This window comes from Rhinichthys klamathensis, unplaced genomic scaffold, assembly GCF_029890125.1.
Source record: "Rhinichthys klamathensis goyatoka isolate OS25496 unplaced genomic scaffold, OSU_Roscu_1.1 h1tg000474l_1, whole genome shotgun sequence".
In the NCBI taxonomy this organism is placed as follows: domain Eukaryota; kingdom Metazoa; phylum Chordata; class Actinopteri; order Cypriniformes; family Leuciscidae; genus Rhinichthys; species Rhinichthys klamathensis.
The window spans coordinates 805781-826871 of NW_026606962.1; positions in this window are offsets into that span (position 1 = coordinate 805781).

The following is a 21091-nucleotide window of genomic DNA, read 5'->3' on the forward strand; positions in this document are numbered from 1 at the left end:
CTTACAGCTCTAGGTTGACAGGACAATGCTCAAGGCATAGAATGAGCAAGCATTATGGGCTCTGGAAAAGAGTAGAGGAGTGGTTGCCCAGGAAACGGCTTATGCAGCAAATCTGAAGGTTAATAAACTAAAGCCTGGGCATGGTGAAAATGCTCACTCCGGAGAGAGGGAATTATATGGAATGAGATCTGATCCAAATGCGTGACCACCCTTGAGAAATTGACTGGTTATTGGTTAGGTCCTATTTACACAGGCAGCATAGAGGGAAGAGCATATATCAGGCTAATGTGTCAACGACAGGCACACAATGGCTGTCTTTTTTATGTGAATTCACAGGAATAAGAACGATCATACATTTTTACATAGTTCAAGGGGGGTATATCATGGAACATAGGAGTTTATTTTATTTTTTAAATAAAAGAGATTGATAACCTCCCTATCTAATCCCACCCACACTGATAAAAAAATATTTTGCATTGGAGTTCTGTCCATTTTGTGACATTTGGAGTTAATTTTCTACTCAAAATGACACATTCAAACACAAAAACGTTCCATCAAATGTTACTGTCATTGTGTATTGTCTACCAAGTATTGAGGTCTCTGCGTTCACATGACGTGTTATATGTAGAAAAAGTGCAAAAAGTTAAAAAAGTTGGCATCTTATCTACCTCTAGAGAGTACAAAATGCATTAAGGGAACATATTAGTATAAACTACTAATTAGTTACTAATTAATACTAAAATAACCTTGAGAAGCATTTTAGGGATTGAAAGGGTGTACCTTTGAGGGTGCTGCCCCAGCAACAAGCTAACTTTACAATTATTTCACTTTTTTCTGACATGTGTCAAAGAACAACATGGCAATTTTCAGTAACACTTAAGAATACGGTTCCATCATTAATGAATAACTACACAGGAACAAATGAGGATGCAATATTAACATTCTAGTAACTAACAAGAAACGTCTCTGGTTACTTACGTAACCTATGTTCTCTGAATAGGGAACGAGACGCTGCGGAAAGCGCAGTGGGATATCCTCTGGATGTGCCGATTGTCTGAAGCCCTATAGAATCACGCCAATCCATTGGCTGATGGCGCTCGCGCAAAGCTGGCTCCGCCCCGACGCTCTTACGTCGTAGCATGATGTACGCGCGCGCGCCATCTTCTCCTCAGATTTCTCTGCCGAAAAGAAAAACTGTCGGCAGCGCGAGGAGCTTGGCAGCGAACGCAGCGTCTCGTTCCCTATTCAGAGAACATAGGTTACGTAAGTAACCAGAGACGTTCTCTTTCATAGGTTCACTCAACGCTGCGGAAAGCGCAGTGGGAACGAAATACCAAACTCGCCAAGCTAAGCGCTGCCATAACCGGTACCAGACCAAATAAGAACAACCATGATAGGTTCAAGCAGATAGAACCTGGGAACCTGGAGTCATGTCAAGATCCAAATTATAGAACCTCACAAAGGTGTGCGGAGAGGACCAACCTGCCGCCACACAAATGTCTTCCAAGAGGGCCCCTCTAAAGAGAGCTTGAGAGGAAGCCACACTTCTGGTGGAATGCGCTCTGATGCTAAGAGGTGAAGGCAAACCACGCACCTCATAAGCCAGCGAAATAGCGTCCGTTACCCAGTGGGAAATCCTCTGCTTTGATGCTGCAAGCCCGCGGCGGCCAGCACCAAAACATACCAAGAGCTGGTTTGATTTCCTCCAACCGCTTGAGCGATCTACATACAACTTCAAAGAACGGACCGGGCAGAGCAAGTTAAGTTTCCTTTCTTCCTCAGAGGCAAAAGGAGGAGGGTGGAAAGCATTAAGGTTAACAACCTGAGAGCGGAACGCCGTGGAAAGAACCTTGGGTACATACCCCGACCTCGGCCTCAAGGTAACCCTAACCAGGCCAGGAGCGAAGTCCAAGCATGACTCACTAATAGAGAGAGCCTGCAAATCCCCTATCCGCTTCAGTGAAGATAAAGCTAACAAAAGAGCAACCTTAAGAGTCAGAATCCGCTCAGGAGCTGACTCCAAGGGCTCGAAGGGAGCCTCTGTCAAACCCTCCAGGACGACTGACAGGTCCCACGAGGGAACACTAGGGGGGCGAGCCGGTTTCAGGCGCCTAACCCCACGCATGAAGGCCGAAACTAACCTCAGTTTCCCCAAGGGAATCTCATCCGATTCTCTATGAGCAGCAATAGCTGCGACATACACTCTGAGAGTGGTAGCGGCCGCTCCGGAAGCAAACTTTTCCTGCAGGAATTCCAGCACTGAGCCTACTGGGCAGCTAACTGGGTTCCTATCATGTGCTAAGCACCACGCCTCGAACACCCTCCACTTGGAGGAATATAGCCTCCTCGTCGAAGGGGCTCTAGCATTCGCAATAGTCTCCTGAACGTCGGTTGGGAGATCAAAGCTTAAAGCTAACGGCCTCTGATAGGCCAAACGTACAGCTTCCAAATGTCGGGGCGAGGATGCCATATCCTGCCCTGAAGCTGGGAAAGCAGGTCCTCCCTGACCGGTATCTCCCAGGGGGAGGATTCCAACAGAGGGATCAGCTCCGAAAACCATGGCTGGGACGGCCAGAATGGGGCTACCAGAAGGAGGCGGACTCCGCTCTCCCTCACTCTGGACAGAACCGCCTGGATCAGCTTGATGGGCGGGAAGGCATAGAGTTTCTGCATCGGCCAAGGGTGGGCGAACGCATCTATCCCCAATGGAGCTGGAGGGCTCAGAGAGAACCAAAGCGGGCATTGGGACGACTCCTGAGATGCAAAGAGGTCCACTTCCGCTTTTCCGAACACCTCCCAGATCAGGGCCACCGACTGGCGGTTCAACATCCATTCCCCAGACCTGAGCTTCTGCCTCGACAGAAAATCTGCTGCGAGGTTCAGAATCCCTGGGACATGAACTGCTCTCAGAGAGAGGAACTTGTCCTGGGACCACAGGAGAAGGTGACGCGCATGCCTGTCTAGGGTACGCGATCGTGAACCCCCCTGTCTGTTTACATGGGACACTACTGCCATATTGTCCGTTCTGACAATGACATGGTGTCCTTCGAGGAAAGGGAGAAAGTGGCAAAGAGCCAGGAAGACAGCCCTCAGCTCCAAGCTGTTTATGTGCCACGAGAGGGTCTCGCCAGTCCAAACCCCACACGCTGGCCTGCCCTCGAAAACCGCTCCCCAGCCGGTCAGAGAGGCATCCGTCGTAACCATCTGGCGACGGAATACCGCACCCATACCGACTCCTTTCTGAAGGAAGAGGGGGTCCCGCCAGATTGACAGGGCGCGAAAGCAACTGCGCGACACCTTCAATAGGCGAAAGGCTGGCCCCGTGGGCCGAGCCCCTGAGAGCTTCATCCACCACAGAAAAGGTCTCATGTGGAGCAGCCCCAGAGGTAGCACAGGGGAGGCCGCGGCCATAAGGCCCAGAAGTCTGCGGCAGGTGCTCACGGAAACATGCTGGCCTAGTGCGAAACGGGACAGACATGTCACCAGACTGGAAATCCGTGCAGGAGCCAAACGGGCCTGCATAAGAACGGAGTCCATGCATACCCCCAAGAAAACCGTGTTCTGAGCTGGAGTAAGAACGCTCTTCTCCGTATTCAGCCTCAAACCGAGAGACTGAATATGACGGAGGACAATGTCCCTGTGGTGAGTCACCAACTCTCTGGAGTGGGCTAAAAGGAGCCAATCGTCCAGGTAGTTGAGTATATGGATGCCCTGGAGCCGCAGCGGGGCCAGAGCAGCATCCATACACTTTGTGAACGTCCTTGGCGCTAGAGCGAGGCCAAAGGGGAGGACCCTGTACTGGTACGCTTTCCCTCCAAAGGCGAACCTGAGGAACTTCCTGTGTCGCCGTACGACCTGGATGTGGAAATAAGCATCCTTGAGGTCTACCGTCACGAACCAGTCCCCCCGCCGGATATGAGATATGATGGCCTTCAGCGTCAACATTTTGAATTTTCCTTTGTAAAGAGAGAAATTCAACCGGCGAAGATCTAGTATCGGCCGCAGGCCGCCCCCCTTCTTCGGGACCAGGAAGTAACGGCTGTAGAAGCCCTGTTCGACTTCCCCCGAAGGAATCTCTTCTATCGCCCCCTTCAGCAGAAGGGATGAAATCTCCTGCTGTAGTACAGAAGCCTGAGCGGCGCTGTCGACTACAGTAGGAAAGACCCCGTTGAAGCAGGGGGGGTTGCGACAAAACTGAAGCGTGTAGCCGAGCCGAACTGTGCGAAGGATCCAAGGCGATACCCCTGGTAAACGCTCCCATTCTTGAACGAAATGTGATAGAGGCAGAGGAGTGTTGCAGTGCAAGGGACATACCTGAGGTAGGGTGTCGCGCTGGTTTCCATGGGGAGGCGCGGTTGACCGTGGAGGAGAGCGCTTGGCGTCCTGACACGTATTGGGGGGTACCACCACCTGGATAGAAGTAACTGGGTCCGCCTGCTCCAGAGGAAAAAGAACTGTGCCTCTGAGGAAGCGATTGGCGGGTGTAACGTGCACCGGGAGCGAGGGGAGAAAGCAAGATGCGTCTCCTTCCTCCTGCGCCGGACTGGGTGAAGAGAGTGAAACAGGACCTGCACTTCGAAACACGCTGGGTGGCGAAGGTGACAGGGTTGGATGAGGAGAGCCGGCTGGAGGAGGGCAGAAACGCTTGCGCGGTCTGTCCCAACCTCGTAGATCTGATGAGGCTCTCCTCTTCCTGCCCTGCGGGTCAGGAACGGCTCGAGGAGGCTGGAGCGGCCGATTTGTTGGACCGCTTCAGCTGAAGGCGCTTGTGAGGGCGCTGGCGAGGAAATGGACGACCTCGGGCTCCCCAGACAGTAGTTGGTGGGTGGCGAGCCGGGTCACTCCTGCTAGTAGGGAACTCAGCCCTATGAGCAGAGCGTTCTCGGGTTTGAGAAGGGGGAGGGTTGGAGTCACTGGGCCCTCTGACCCTCCTGGGCATAAACTGCCTGAACGCGGCCGACTGAGACTTAGCGGCGCGGAACTTGTCAACCACCGTGTTGACCGCCTCCCCGAAAAGACCTGAGTGGGAGATAGGGGCATCCAGGAGGAAACTCTTATCCTTGTCTCGGATCTCCGTGAGATTCAACCAGAGGTGGCGCTCTGCAGCAACCGAGCCCGCCATAGAGCGACCTACAGCCCGAGCAGTGTGCTTGGTGGCTCTTAGGGCCAGATCTGTGGCTTTGCGAAGCTCTTTGACAGCTTCGGGCGTCAGTCCCTCTCCTTCATCCATGTCCTTCAAGACGTCCGCTTGGTAGGCTTGAAGGATGGCCATGGTATGCAGGGCCATGCCTGCCTGACCAGCCGCCATGTAAGACTTCCCAATAAGGGAGGAAGTAGTCCTACAAGCCTTGGAAGGAAGAAGGGGACGCGCCTTCCAAGACGGTGCAGACGACGGGGCGAGGTGGTTAGCCAGCGTGTCCTCGACCGCTGGAATAGCGGAATAACCCTGCTCCACAAAACCAACAAGGTTGGTGAAGTCAGCGGCTGCCGCATTAGTTAGGCGTGCGGAGAATGGCTGCTTCCAGGATCTGGAGATCTCGTGATGCAGATCGCTGAAAAAGGGCAGCTTTCTTCGTTCTGGCCTAGAATTAGGGCCACGTAGGAACCTCTCGTCGAGTTTGGACGATTGAGACTCGCGGGGCTCATCAGGCCAGTCAATAGAGAGCTTCTCTGTAGCGCGCGACAGCACCTCAATAAGCTCAGTGTAGGCCGGAGTAGGCCGCGCGTCCTGGCCGCTAGGCGGGATAACGTCATCAGCCAGAGCAGGCCCGAAATCCTCGGAGTCGGAGGCTGCAGTGTAAATAACGTCATCCAGACCGAAAGAAACCGATTCGCGGGCTCCCGGGCTGGGACATAAATAATCATGCGCGAATTCAACCGCGCCGCGTGCGTGCTCGGGAGAGGGAGGGAGAGAAAGGGCGAGGCCCGTCTGCTCATACTCAATATCCTCGAGCTCAACATCCGAACCCCAGGCCGCGGATCCACGAGAGGCCTCAGCAGTCTCGGGAGCGCGACGGGGGGAAACGAATGTCTCCTTCTCAAAAACCGCGAGTCTAGAGCGGAGGGTTTTGAGAAGGAGATTGTCACAAAATTTACATTTCGACAATCCTAATACAGCCTCACGCGCATGCGAAAAACCCATACATTTAACACACTTACTGTGAGGGTCGTCGTTCGAGATGAAACGAACGCATGGCGGAGAGCAGCGTCGATAATCCATGACACTTCACTGTAAGGAGAACAGAGTTCCACTTATACCAGTCGCTGAAGTGTCGAGACGAAAGCTGAAGTTGAATTGAAGAATTCGGGCTCAGAAAAACCGCACGAAGGGCGAGATGTGACCGCTTCGTGAAGGCAGAGAAATCTGAGGAGAAGATGGCGCGCGCGCGTACATCATGCTACGACGTAAGAGCGTCGGGGCGGAGCCAGCTTTGCGCGAGCGCCATCAGCCAATGGATTGGCGTGATTCTATAGGGCTTCAGACAATCGGCACATCCAGAGGATATCCCACTGCGCTTTCCGCAGCGTTGAGTGAACCTATGAAAGAGAACTCTGATTAACAAATTACTAAGTAATAGTGCTCAGTTGAATGAGGTACAGTAGTTCACTATTAGCTAATCAGAAACTAATATTTTTTTTTCATATCTCCCAGAGGACTAACTAAAAAACTACTACATACAGGTTCATAATTAATGTGAATAATTCTGAAGTAAAGGTCATAGTAACCCACTAGTGTTACAAAATCATTCAGAAGGAATTACTAATTATTGGGATCAGTATTCTAAAGTGAAGATCATGGTAACCCTAGAAATGACTCAAGTGTTATCCAATCCGTCAGAAGACATTACAATATCCAAAACCTTATAAAAAACTCCAAAGCTTACAATGATTTCAGTCATCATGTTTTTCACTTAAGTTTTCCACTTATACTGATCCAAAATCATTAGTAATTCCTTTTGAAGGATTTGATAACAATGCGTTACTCATTTGTTCCTGTGTAGTTATTCATTAATGATGGAACAGTATTATAAAGTGTTACCCAATTTTCTTTAGCTTTATGAATCTAAACATTACTTCCCTTCAGAACGCCTTTTATTATACATAAAATTGTTACTTTAAACATGCAAGTTTGCAGTCTCTTTGCAGTTTTCGGTTGCAATTGCATGCATTAGTATGCTTGCATTGGTGCGTTCCACAACGCTTTTTGTGTTCTTGAAAAACAACTTTACACAAGACAGGCAGCCAAGACTGCAAGCAAAGCTTGCTGCCTATCACATATTGTGTAAAACAGCTTTACGGATCAGAAATAAACCAAATCAAAACTGGTTTTGAAGCAAGAAACCTTGATTAACATTATGCCATGTCTTTAAAGAGCATTTTGCAGGTAAAAAAAAATCTAAATTAATATATCACCTTGTATGAAAATACCATATGAAAAGTTAATACAGGATTTAAAATGTTTTAAAACGACATAAGGGCACCAATTTAGTAGATAAAGTGAGCGTTTCTTTGACTGCCCGTAAAAAACGCTTTTTTTTCCCCGAAAGGGAGCCTCAGCTCAGTGCAGAGTAGGCTGGTATTCAGTGAGAGCGGTCGTGAGTCAGTGTGTTTTCGGTAGTTTTTGTATTTTATCATCGTCATGGTAAATTATTGCGTTTGTGGAGGTTGCAAAAACTCCGGCCTGTCAGGACTCAGGACATCGAATCCACAGGTTTCCTAACAAGAAAAAGGACGGTGCTATCTTTCGTGCCAGGTGCGGTTTGTGCAGGTGAAGAGCAGGGTTTCTCTTCCGCATCAGGTTCGAAAAACGCGGTCATGTAGCGTTCACTTTAGATTGGAGGATTATCATCCCGGCGATATGATGGAGTTCAACATGGGATGCCGAAGCAAGAACCTGGGGGGTGACATTTTCCACTAAGGCCCAGTTTGCATCCACCTCCCTGCAGCACTGACTTTCCACGGCTGTGAGCATTGCCTCGTATTTCCCACACAAGCACGTATGGAACAATAAAGTGTATCAGGAATACAAATATCTCTCTGTCTCTCGATGAGAATTAATGAGCATGACATACGCCTGATCAAAGCTTACTAGTTTCTGTTATTGGTAAGTTCCAATACTCCTAGATGACCAATAATAGCTTTGCTATTAACTGATATACGATGGTAGTAATCTGTACAATATTGTGAGCACAGTGTATATCGTTAGCGAACGTGTATCTATCTATAAACTAACACTGGTTTCTCACCAAGACACCTGCCCTGTTCTCCACTGGTTCTCCTCACACCACAATTCTGTCTAACATTAATCCTGGCCTGTCTCTGCTCTCTTGGCAGCATAGCAGGCTCATAATTGGCTGTGGTCCGTCATAAGACTATAAACAATTTCCTCAGCGTCCGAAATGTCATTGAGATCCATTGTTTTCCTGTTGCTAGAATCGACCGCTCTCCCGCCCGTTACGTCACGCCCATTTTCAGACGCGGAAGTAAAATTCTCACAAAAAAACGACTCCAGAACGCTCTGCAGCGTATTTACTATTTATAAGTATATTTAAAAGAAAATCTGGTTCCTACATTATTTTTCTATACATTGACTCGTTGGGTCCTCTAACCTGCTATATGCCCTTTAAGGGAAAAATCTTCCTTCTTTGTATGGGCACTGCCCACACCAGAATCCTTTTCTTGGTGCAAAAGAGAGGGGAAAACAAAATGCAGGACCACATATAAAAGCTTTATTGCTCCAGCTATCCTTAGGGAGATTTTTATGATGTTAAGGTGGTCAGTGGCTTGCGCTTCCCCACCCCTGATATATTGTTGTTATTATGTTTCCATTTGTAACTGGAACGATTGAGAAGTGGGCTTAGTGGCCCTGAGTGTGATCTTACTGGAAGCAGTCCACATCTGAGACAACACCTCACATCAACCGTCCAATCAGCTCATTCCAACAGCCCAGCTACGGAGTCCCCATCATAAGTTATGATCAATTATACCTCCACCAATTACACTACTCACACGACAAGCTGTGACCGTACAAACGATGTGTTTGAAAGTGGTAATATGATTCATTATGAAAGCTACATAGGGATAACCTCTCATTTTTATGTAAACCATGGCATATTTAGCTTACACCCCATAAAAAGAAGGTATGAGAGCTAAAAAAGAAGGAGAACAAACAGTGTAGGTCATATCCCAGTGCCATTGCTGTCATCTGCCTAAATGTAGATGAATTACTTCAGGGCCCTACAAATTCACACAGCATTTGAGGAAATGTGATTTACACAGCTTAAGCACACCTGATTCCTTATGAGCAAAATCGACAAAGTTGTCTGTTCTACCTTCATTTTCCCTCTTCCTTCTACTATGCAATTTCTCTGTCAATCTATATCATTAGGGTGGCTATAAATCACGGTTTAATGACCTTGCTGCATGGAAAGAAACAATAAGCAACAGCTCCATCATTTCCTGTAAAGCTTGACTCATGCATGCCATACCAACCCTGATCCTTTCCAAACACCTTGTTGTAATCCAAACACCTGTTCGTACCACATATAGCCCCATAAACAGATAAAACAGAATACAAGATGCATTTTAACGAAGGGGATTTATAATTACAACCTCATTTTATCTGCTCATGGACAGCAGATGTCTGCTTGACGTGAGCAGCCTTCAAATTGTCCAAAAGAAAAGGCCGTTCAAAGGAACACAGTGATCTGGAGCAGGATCTATCAGTTCCTTTTGGCAGAAAGCTTGCAGAAGAGAATGAATGCTCTCAGAAGAAAATGAAAGCTCCCAGAGACTTCTACAGTATGTGAAACTAAAAAGACAAAACAAAACAAAAAGCCAGCATACTGGAAAAATGGCTGAGGATGTGCGAAGAAGACCAGAAGGCTGTCTGGAAATGTGGCGTTTATGTGTGATGTCCTACTTTAGATTCTTCAGGGAAAGTCGAACAGCTGTACAAGCATATATGAGATATATGTCAACATGTCAATGATAAAAATATTCCCTCTGTTTTCCAAGCCGACGTGGTAATTCCTTAGCATAACACGCAAACACCATTGGGTATGAAGACAAAGGCTCACACATTTAATCGACTTGTCTTACTGTAGAGTATTCATATAGAGTTGACTATATCATAAATCTCACTGTGCCTGTACAGAAGAGTCACAGATGATGCTGTTAGAGGAAGTTCTTAGACATTAGGAAGGTGAGGGTCATTGGATTATTACAGTAATAATTATGTTATATTACAACCCCATTCTTCACCTTGTTGTACACATATATAGTGGGGGAAAATAAAGGTCATAAAAGATTGGAACAATTTGATAAACAAGTAAAAATACTTTTGGCCAATCAATAGATTTAGTCATATGCATCAGACTAATCGCAATTAATCACATATTGATCAATATTTGCGGGGGAAAGTGCACTAACAAAGATCATTACAAGCAACTTTTGTGAAATACAAAAATGGTTTTAGAGCAGGCGGACGAAAATAACATTAAATTTAATAAATAATAATTGTAACAATTAATTGTAGCATATTAACGCAATACATAATAATAATATAATTCTAACTCTTGAAAAGTTTTTTTTATAACTAAAGTGAAGGTTATAAATAATGTAAGATTCAAAAGGCAAGTAATATATATATATATGCTCTGGTGGTAAAGAAACATATGACTTTTTATAGAAACACTTTAAATAAATTCCTTTTCTGCACCACCTGCAAAAGCTTGCAATAATGCTTAACAACAAAATGTCCTATTTTCTGTATAAACAACAGTTACTATCTACCTCAGTCTGAATCAGGTGAACAATACACTTGAAATATGTTTTCTGTCTAAAATCCAATTAAATGGAGCCTGGAAACTTTACAAACAGAAGCACAGATTCCAGCTCTCTCTGTGTGACTGGGTGTAAAGCCACTCTGGTTGCCATGGTAATGGTGTGAGCGAGGGATGGGAACGCAGGTGTCAGTGAAGGATTTAAAGGCACATTTTACTGCATGCAGCAGATGCAGAAATAATGTAGAGCATTAAAAGCTATGAGGCTGAAGCGACACGCATGCTTAATATGGACATGCTTTTTGGATGATAAAGACATAGATCTGCAGCAAAGAGGATCACACACTTAATACTCTGGGATTCCTGTATAAAATACAAAGGTTTACAAATTTCTGTAGAATCATCAATACATAATCTTCTCCACACTTTCACACAAGCTATTTTTCTCCATTACCCCACTGAGACTGAAAGACAGACTGGTAAATGAAGTGTACAACAAGATGAGCTGAGGCTGAGCTGCCGTGTGGCTGCTATATTATATAAATAAAAACTAAAATACTGAAACTTTTGGTGGTTATGGGTAATTATGCTAAGTTGTTAACCTCACAGTAAAAAACAATTTGTGCCTAATCTATTATAATAGAACTGTATAAGCGATATATATATATATATATATATATATATATATATATATATATATATATATATATAAGATATTAATACATAATATATATATGATATATACCGTAATAATATTAAAGATACCCAATGTAACTTTTTTTATTCAAAATTAACAAAATGTAAATAATGATTCAATACACCATCAATCCTTCTTCCAAAATGTGTTTTGTCTTACCCTAATTCTTAGTGTCTGAGCTTGACCAGCACATATTTATGAAAGAAAAATACTTCCCTTAATTACAAACAATAACGCACAATGTTGTGCTCTGAGCTCACTGTGATGTGACTGAGTTGGTCTTCTGGTCCAGGATGTCTGGTCCTGATGGTACATTACACAATCATAGAAGCTGAACTGTACAGACCTGACCTCAGTGCCCTTGCGTCAGGCTCATTATACACTGCCAGAGACCTGCGAGAGACAAAGATAAGGGGAAAATCAATCCAGTATTGGATTCAGAAGGAAATCAATAGTACAGTAGCCTGTTGTCAAGCAAATTGCATTTTAGTTATTATATTCTGCTTTTTTTTTTTTTTTTTTTTTTTATATCTGCTAGTTGTAAAATGAGCACACATCCTTCAGCTTAGTGTCAATTATAAAAAAAATGTAGTGTATTTTAACTGGGATCCACAGGTTAAGTCCAGCATTGATTAACCAAGCTATGTGGTTCAAACCACGCCAAATCCAAACAGCAGTGATTTATTCCAACGCGAGGAAGAGCTGTATCTGTTCCAGTAGAGTGTCAACAAGATCCCCGGTAGAGATGCCACATCCTTCAGCATGTTTTGGAGTGTTAGAGCTAAACTGAAGGTGTTTCCTGAAAGTACAGGGAGAGTCAGGTCTCCCGTTTAAAGCGTGGAATGACACCGATTCTTAACACCTGCAGTCACACATTTCTGTGTTCTCTTAACACCTCCACTTCACACACGGATTTAATTTGCACTGAATACAGAAACCAAGGAAATTACAGCTAAATATAGTACTTTTGTATCACCAAATCTTAGCACTTCAATTAGCCATGATGTCTGTAGCAGTGATGAGGAATTTATAAATAATTAAAGGGGTCATATAATGCCATTTTTGTACAAGTTAATATGAATGTTTAGGGTCTAAATTAAAACTTTGTAATATACTTTTTTTTTTTTTTTTTTAAGAAAACACTAATTTTACCTGGTCAAAAACAGCTCTGTTTTCAGCACGCCGTTTCAGTGCATATGCCTTTAAATGATAATGAGCTTCGCTCACCCCGCGCCTCTGTTCTGCGGGCGTTAAGACACAACGCACGTGGAGTGTTGCCTTGACAACAGTTGAGGGTATATTTTGGAGAAAGAATGGCAGCGGGAGCATAGATATCCATAATAAAGGCTAGATGTCTTATGGCGAAGTCTCTGTCGTCATCACCGGTGGCCATCTTGTCACAGGCAAGCTTTCTGTCGGGCTCTGTGGTACCTGATGTAAGGTGAGTGATCAGCACGAACACAAATACTCTTATCTCGTTGAAATCTTGATGGATTTACAAACAGTTTGGTTTCTTACAAACGTTATTGACGTGGCTATAATTCTGAATGATTATTTATGTGTACACTTATTCATAAGTATGCAGTGTCATAACTACCAAACAGTATATATATATATATATACACATTACACAGTATATATTATTCGACTAACCCACATGAGGCAGGCTAAATTAACATTACTCACAACTCAAGTCTTTGAAAAATAAAAAGTCTAAAGACATAAGAATAATAAAAACTGACCTCAACCTTCAAGAAACCCACTTGGGCAAAGTCACAGGGAAAAAAATCAGCTTCCCTCAAAAAGATCCAGCTATACTTTCATCTTTTCCGCAGTCCTGGCCAACCATTTAAGGTTCAGAAGGAGTCAATCCTCCTTTTGAGTCACAGCTATGCTAGAGCCACAGTACAAAACAGAGAGAAGACAATGTGCCAAGAATTAATCAATGATGACTGCGCAAGTCCTGCTAAAAGTGTACACACAGATCAACTCCTTCATTATGCTTTGAAATGAATAGTTAATTGAATTCTGACTAATTCTTATTCATATTGTGTCCTTGAGATGTCAGTATCTCCACAGTTTTGAAAGTGAATGGCTTAGACTATTCATCTACAGTTTTGTTTTTGTCCTGAATGGTTTGAACCCTCAAGGCCGTTTGGGTTCCTCCATCTTCCTACGTCTGGGCTTTACGCCACAGGACAGCATGCCGAAGTGTTGGAGGGTAGACAGTAGAAGGAGACGACGTGACATTTCATGGTGGTTCTCTCCTGGAATAGCTTAGAGGAAAGCTTCTGCAGACATGACAGGAGTTGTCATGTTCACTCTCTGTGGGTAATTGTGCCTCACCTCCCCAACTACCTGCTGCCACTTCAGACAAGCATCCTAATCACCTCTTCCTCCTTACCATTCTCCTCTTCCTCAGGCACAGAACAGGAAGTGCAGCAACTGTCTGGACTCTTCTTTAGAATGAGTGACAAGTTGAGAACATAAAGAAACAGCTCTAGAAAGGATTCTACATACCCGTAGAATACATAAATAGCATTCCACACAGAAAACAATTCATGCCAACAGAGTTTGACTTTAGCATGTTGCTAAGCAGAATCCTAAATACCTGAATGTTCGTCATGAACATTTGGCCCATTTGTCGCATGTGATTTGTCTATTCAGACCGATATGAAAAAAAAAAAAACAGCAGACGGGCTGAATGAAAAAATTATTCTGAATGAATAATTTCATGGTGGCACTAGGCCTATAGAATAGCCGAAATACAGAAGTTGCCCTGGTTACTACTTTACACAATGAAGCAATGCTTAACTTTCTGTTTCTAACCAGCTTGTTACAGAGAAGAAATAAGCCAAACATAATTTACATGTTTTCAAACAGGCGTTTAGATTTTTGTATTCAAAATGGTGTTTATCAAATAGCACCTAATATAAGAATTCAGAGACAAGAGAGCTAGTTCCGGATTCTTCCACTGCTATTCACTGTTGTTAATTTCAGTACTGCTCTCTTTCACAACAACAACCAACTGCTATCCACAAAGAACAAAGTAGGATATACAAAAAAGGTCACAGACAAACATTTTTATTTATTTATTCTAAAGCAGCTGAAAGGCTGGAACTCGGTTCCTATCAAATGCACTGTCCTGGGTAATTTTCCAAGAAGATACAGCTCTTCAGAGTGCCATTTACATGTGTTATTTCCCTAGTACGCTCACTGGTTTTATTGAGCCGTATGACTCTGCCCTCTATCTGGTCCATATCTCAACTTTCACAGCATTCATAACTACCACACAGAGCACATTAAAAAAGTATTTTCACATCAGTTCAGAGCTAATTAAAATGTCAATGGTTTTTCAAATGTGTCTGCCCATGCATGAGAGTATGTTCATCAGCTTCCAATATGAGGAGCTCTCTGGGGTTCTTCTACACTGTGGCTTCCATCAAGCTATCTGATAAATGGCACTTATAAACCTCTCAGTTAAGACTCAGGCTTGTGAAAGGCCACATGGAATTGAATAGCAGGTCAGCCTAGAAATTAACAAATTAAACCAGGAGTGAGGGAAATGTCAGCGATCAGTCAAGGAAAGAAATCTGTTCTTGAATCAAGACATGAGGGTGACTACACACTGTTATATTGGGATTCTTTGAGTGCACTCTTCAAGGTTAGACTCTAAGAAAATCCCACTGCCAAGAGTCAATGACATGCTTTTAGGCAAAATGACACTAGTTCATAGGAAGCACCGACCCGATCCCAGTACAGATGATGATATAGGTAATGTTCTATGGAGTAGCACAGTGCACAGCTCTTAGAGTGCTCCCTTTACTTATCTATTTACATATCTGTACTGGCATTTTTATTGGATTGCACCCACTCTAAATGTTCCACCCGCTCATTTAATTGAAAATGATTTCTGTCCTAGCAGGTCATTGTTTTTAAGCTGCTGTCAAGATACTATGCGTCCATCCCGTTGCCACCCACCCCATTGCACTTTTCCTATACCTGCCTACTGATGAGGCTATTTAGTCTTTACATACAACATGGTTATAAAAAAAAGAAGGTTTTAGATGCACCCTGGCTACTAGCTAGTATACTAAAAAGTGAACTGTAATTATACTGGAATCGAACCTGTGTCTGTGTGATTTTGTAACAAGATTTTGACCTTTTTTGACCTTTGACCTTTCACACTCTTATCTCAATACAGGGTACATGCAGGAATCATAGAGATGAATTTACTACCTTTTAATTCCTTTTTTACTACCTCCACAATATTTTTTACTACCAACACGACATGTATTCTATGTAACGTTACAATGTTCTCAATATAATTCATAATCCCAAGTTTATAATGAACAACGCGTTATGGTTATTGTGTTATTAAAAAGGGCGGGGTGACCAAAGCTCATTATCATTTAAAGGCATTTGCACTGAAACGGCGTGCTGAAAACAGAGCTATTTTTGAGCTGGTAAAATGAGTGTTTTCTTAAAATACTAATGAGAATTTTTAATAAAAGTATATTACAAAGTTTTCATTTAGACCCAAAAGATTCATATTAACTTGTACAAAAATGGCATTATATGACCCCTTTAACCCTAGCCCTTGAGTTATCCTAACCATTACGTTAACCCTTAGCCCTAATAAGGTGAATAATAACCATGGCACTTAAAAACAAATCACACTTAACAGCCATGTCTTCGGTGGTGGCCGACAGACACTTATCCTTTCTTGCCCTCTTTTTTTTTTTTTTTAAGCTTTGATTTTACCACTTGATTTCATAGCTTTCTTCTTTGCTGGACCTGATAATTGTTTTGGTATAATCATATCAATATCAAAAAGTAGAATAAAAACGAAGCATTCAAAAGTTTATTTTAAACGTTTATTTAAGTCTAATTTTCTACCATATAGCCTACTGTAAAATGTAATAGAATTAGCTGCCAGATACATTTTTTTTGTCGTAATTAAATAAATAAAAATTGCTGCTAGATAACAACTTGCTTTGCACTTTTTTTTCTGGTTTCACCTCACTCCAGTCTAATTTTTTTTTTTTGCCAATGTTTCTACACATTATAATATAAATAACCTGAAAACACTACATACATGAATTGTTTGTTCATGTTACTTCACAGTGCATTAACTAATGTTAACAAATACAACTTTTGATTTCAATAATGTAGGCTATATGGTGAAATTGACATTAAGAAAGATTAATTAATGATGTAGACGTGCAGTTTATTAATAGTTCATGTTAACTAGTTAACTAGATTTTAATAAATGGAACTATATTGTGTTACCGATTCAGAAGTCCCGTGAAGACAGATCAGTTGTTTTAACCATTCATTAAAGTGACGCGTCATTAGCGGACGTGTACGCATTGTGTGGTTATCCCATCAGTTAGGACATCGCACAAAATTTGTGTCAACAAATAGTTTTTTTTAGGATAGATTTTTCCGTTTATTGAAAGCGTGGTTATGTCAGCTGAATGTGGGGAACGCTTTTTAGAGAAGATAAGGCAAAGTTTTTTTTTTTTTTTTATCACAATTCACACACAGCGGGAAATAAATTTCCAATTGCGCCACGTGAAACTTCGGTCAGCAAGAGTGAATTGAGTGCGCGCGCGCAGCCGGGGCACTCTCTCTGTTCCTTCTTTCAGTTAACATGCACCCTGTCTGTCACAAGCGCAGCAGTCAGTCGTCTACATAAGGCTACTCACCGATCAAATATGGCTTTGGCGGCCGACTGATGACTGAAATAGAAGCGAAATCGCGAACAGGTTGGGCAGCAAGCCAGGCCAGCCGGGTACCCAGTTTGTTTCAGCGCGCGCGAACGAACAAACACCGCGTCACATGATATCGCTCAGGTCCTGCTCGCAACATATAAATAAATCCACGCGAATTTTAGAACAAAGTCCTGCACTTAACACAAATTGAAACTCATAGGCCTAGTTGGATGGGGGTTCGAAAATTTACTACCTCGTCAGATGACGTAAACTACTTTTTACTGGCCTTAATTTGGCATAATTTAATTTACTACCTTTTACAACCCCGCGGAAACCCTGCAATATATCTAGATCTAGAAAATATATATCTTATAATACATATGTGTGTAAAGAACATTATTAATCCCAAACTCTGTTTATGTAAATGTATTTTGTCCTAATCATGCATGTAATTCTATAATCACCACTGTACGTTATATTTGAAAAGCTCCATCTTGTCTTGGGTGAAGAGAAATCTGACCATTTAAACCAAGATGGATGATTCACTTCCCTTATCGCCATCTTAACAATTCAGGCAACATTTATACAGCAGACACGACTGAGACATGTTTCCTCATAGATCTGCTATTTCAATTTATCAGCCTTGTGAGGTCTCTATAATCTAATGACATCATCAGTCACCATTACTCTCAACTCAAGGCAAAGACTCTGTGCTTCAGTGAACTAGTGCTTCAAGGCTTCCCGTAAACAGAAATTAAAATATACAGGTCAGACATCTGCAGAACTGTCTATTCATTCACCGTCACCTCACATTTATAGAATTATTTTAATTATTTAAATATAATATTAATTATTCAGACAAAATAATATAGAATTTTAATATCAAGCATTTCAGTGTTGTTGTTGTTGTTGTTAACTAAAACTATTTTAAAATGTGGTAATTGAAATAAAGCTGAAATAAAATATAAATATGAGAAACTGAAAATGTTGCACTGGCAACTAACTGAAGTCAGTACTAGAATTACTAAAACTAAAACTGAAATAAATTACAGATAAAAAATACAGATGAAAAAAACTAATAAAAATGCTGAAAAACTAATAAAAATTTAAAATTCACATAACAAAATTACTAAAACTTTAACATTAAAATAAAAATATAAAAGTTATTTCATATAATAGTATAATTTAGCATTAAACTACACTGTACCAGGTTATTGGCTATAACATAGAAAAACATCCTGGCTTGTCTGTATTTTTACATCCGTGCATTCAGTTAAACTACTTTCTCCTATCCCATCTGATCTGAATACGCATTGACAATTGCGAGCAATCTAAATCATCACACACACACCCACACTCTTTCCAATCATTTCTACATCCTGCATCTCAACATTGATTTACAACCATAGTAAAGAAACTTATTATGGCTCAGAAAATAATAGGCAATACATGTTAGCAAACTTTATGTGAAGACACAGTGATGATGGAACACCTGGTGCTTCGGTGCGTGTGTGTCTTTTGCTGTATAAATCAAATGCTGGAAAGAACAGTGAGCATGAGACAGCAATTACAGAGCACGCAGAGAAAGGCTGCAGGATGCTTTGCACACACACACACACATCTATTCTGTATTTGAACCACCTAGCTGGCATGTTGACAGTGTGGCCAAAAGCCAATCACATTATCAGTGAATTATCCCTTTATGAAACAGCTGTGCTAGCAGCCGCCCTCCCCTATCCTGGGTGATAACTGCATTTAGCTCTCAAAAACACTTTTTCATGTTCATCCCAATGGCCATATTCTCTCATCCAACATTTAGCTACACTCCCTGTTCGCCCCTCTAAATCAGAGAGCAATGTACAAGACAAACTGTCACAACAGGGTGATGTGTGCAAGAGATGCATTCATTATTTATGCACTATACTGTTGACTTCCAAACACTTCCTGGGGCCATTTCACTGCAATATTTCCCACGTGTGTACGTGCTTGTGCGAGAGAGAAAGTGAGCGCATGTTACAGCTTTTGTCAATGCACATGGCTATGTGTGTGTGTGTGTGTGTGTGTGTGCAGAGAGAGAGAGAGAGAGAGAGAGAGAGAGAGAGAGAGAGAGAGAGAGAGAGAGAGAGAGAGAGAGAGAGAGAGAGAGAGAGAGAGAGAGAGAGAGAGAGAGAGAGAGAGAGAGAGAGAGAGAGAGAAAGAGAGATACCTAGGCTTTGACCCTGTGATAGACAGTGTGGGTAATGATGGCTGATGTGTGTTGCGGGGTATTTTTTTTAATTAGCAATATTTGGTTATTTTAGCTACTCACCGAAATATTTAAAAAGTATTTTAAGCCTCATAGGGGTGTACATATTTATGGAAGACCATTTCTGTCTCAGAGAAAATGAAAAATAAACAAGTGTGAAATAATATAAAAATTCTGTCAGAATTATGGGATAAAGTCACAATAATAAAAAGAAAAAAAACAGTGAAATATAAAGTTATATTGTGATATAAAACGATAAATAAGAGAAATAGTCACAACTGTGAGATATAAAGTCACAATTACAAGAAGCACATGAGATATAGTCACAATTACCCAAGTAGTGAGACTGGCGACCGATCTTTTCTTATGTGTTATGACGTACATTAGAGTGAAACAGACTATATTTAAAAAGAATAAAATGTAGGGAAGGGACTTGGTTCTATATCCATCGGTTGTTGATTGGATGGAAGCAGATCTGAATGTGAACTTGCAATCACAAGGGGCGCAGACTACATGATTGGCAAAGTCAGGCACACGTTTCACAGGAAGATCGAATTATTACATTGATTTAAAGTTGAAACATATGCACAGATCCTTTACAAATATATCAATAACATGCATTTAGAAAATAGTGTGAATTTTCATTTATAATGACATTTTTTAACTGTTTATAATATAAACATATATTTTTTTCTGTACAACATTCTCTGATCATGAATGGTCGTTACTGGCCCCCATTCTGATTAAAAGCAGTGACCTTTAGAGTGCAAGTGTGGGAATAGAGGCAGTGTGCAGCATGTTCTTTGGCCCTTAACCCTGCTCTTCACAAGAGCACGGATGGATCTGGGGCACGCTGTCCCCTGCCCACTCTCAACCTGCTCCCAGAATGCATTGGGCCAGCTCCCCATCCATTCCCCATGAGATATAGGCTATATGTTCTTCCACTGACCCACAATGAATGTTTGTTAATGGAACACCACAGATACATTAGATAATTAGTCAGAACATCACAGTCATATCAGATGTAAAGAAATGGCAAATATACTAAAAATGTACCGATTTGTATACTTTATGTAATACATTCCGCAGAGCATTTGTGAGCTTCATGCAAAATGAAGAAAAATATGTGGGATAATGCTAGTTGAGCAGCTGAGAAGAGCTCCAGGGCAACATCATGAACCTCTCACACTTGTCTGAGAAAACCAATGAACCGAATAGCATGACATTCCTGTATAACACAAATTTTACAGCAATTTCCCAATAGCAAAAAAAGAGAGGGAGGTGCAAATGAACGTATGGATCTTGTTTATGTGTGTGTGTGTGTGTGTGTGAACTTCTTTTGTGTTTCCCATTATGCATTTTACAAGCAATCTCAGCACATGCCGTTTATAAATTATTACGAGCATGTCTGACTGAGAGCGAGAAATGAGCCACACATTTTCTGTTACAATTATATTACTCAATTTTTCTCTTGTTCAAAATGAACATCTCGTAGTTTCACAGGAATAATATGAAATAAAAATAAATGATGGGAAACAAACTGCCAGACTCAGATCAGCTGCCAATTCTGACTAAACAAACAAACAAAGATTATTTAACTCAACATTTATTTTAAATAAACTAGCCAATATTTATGCATGATTCAGGT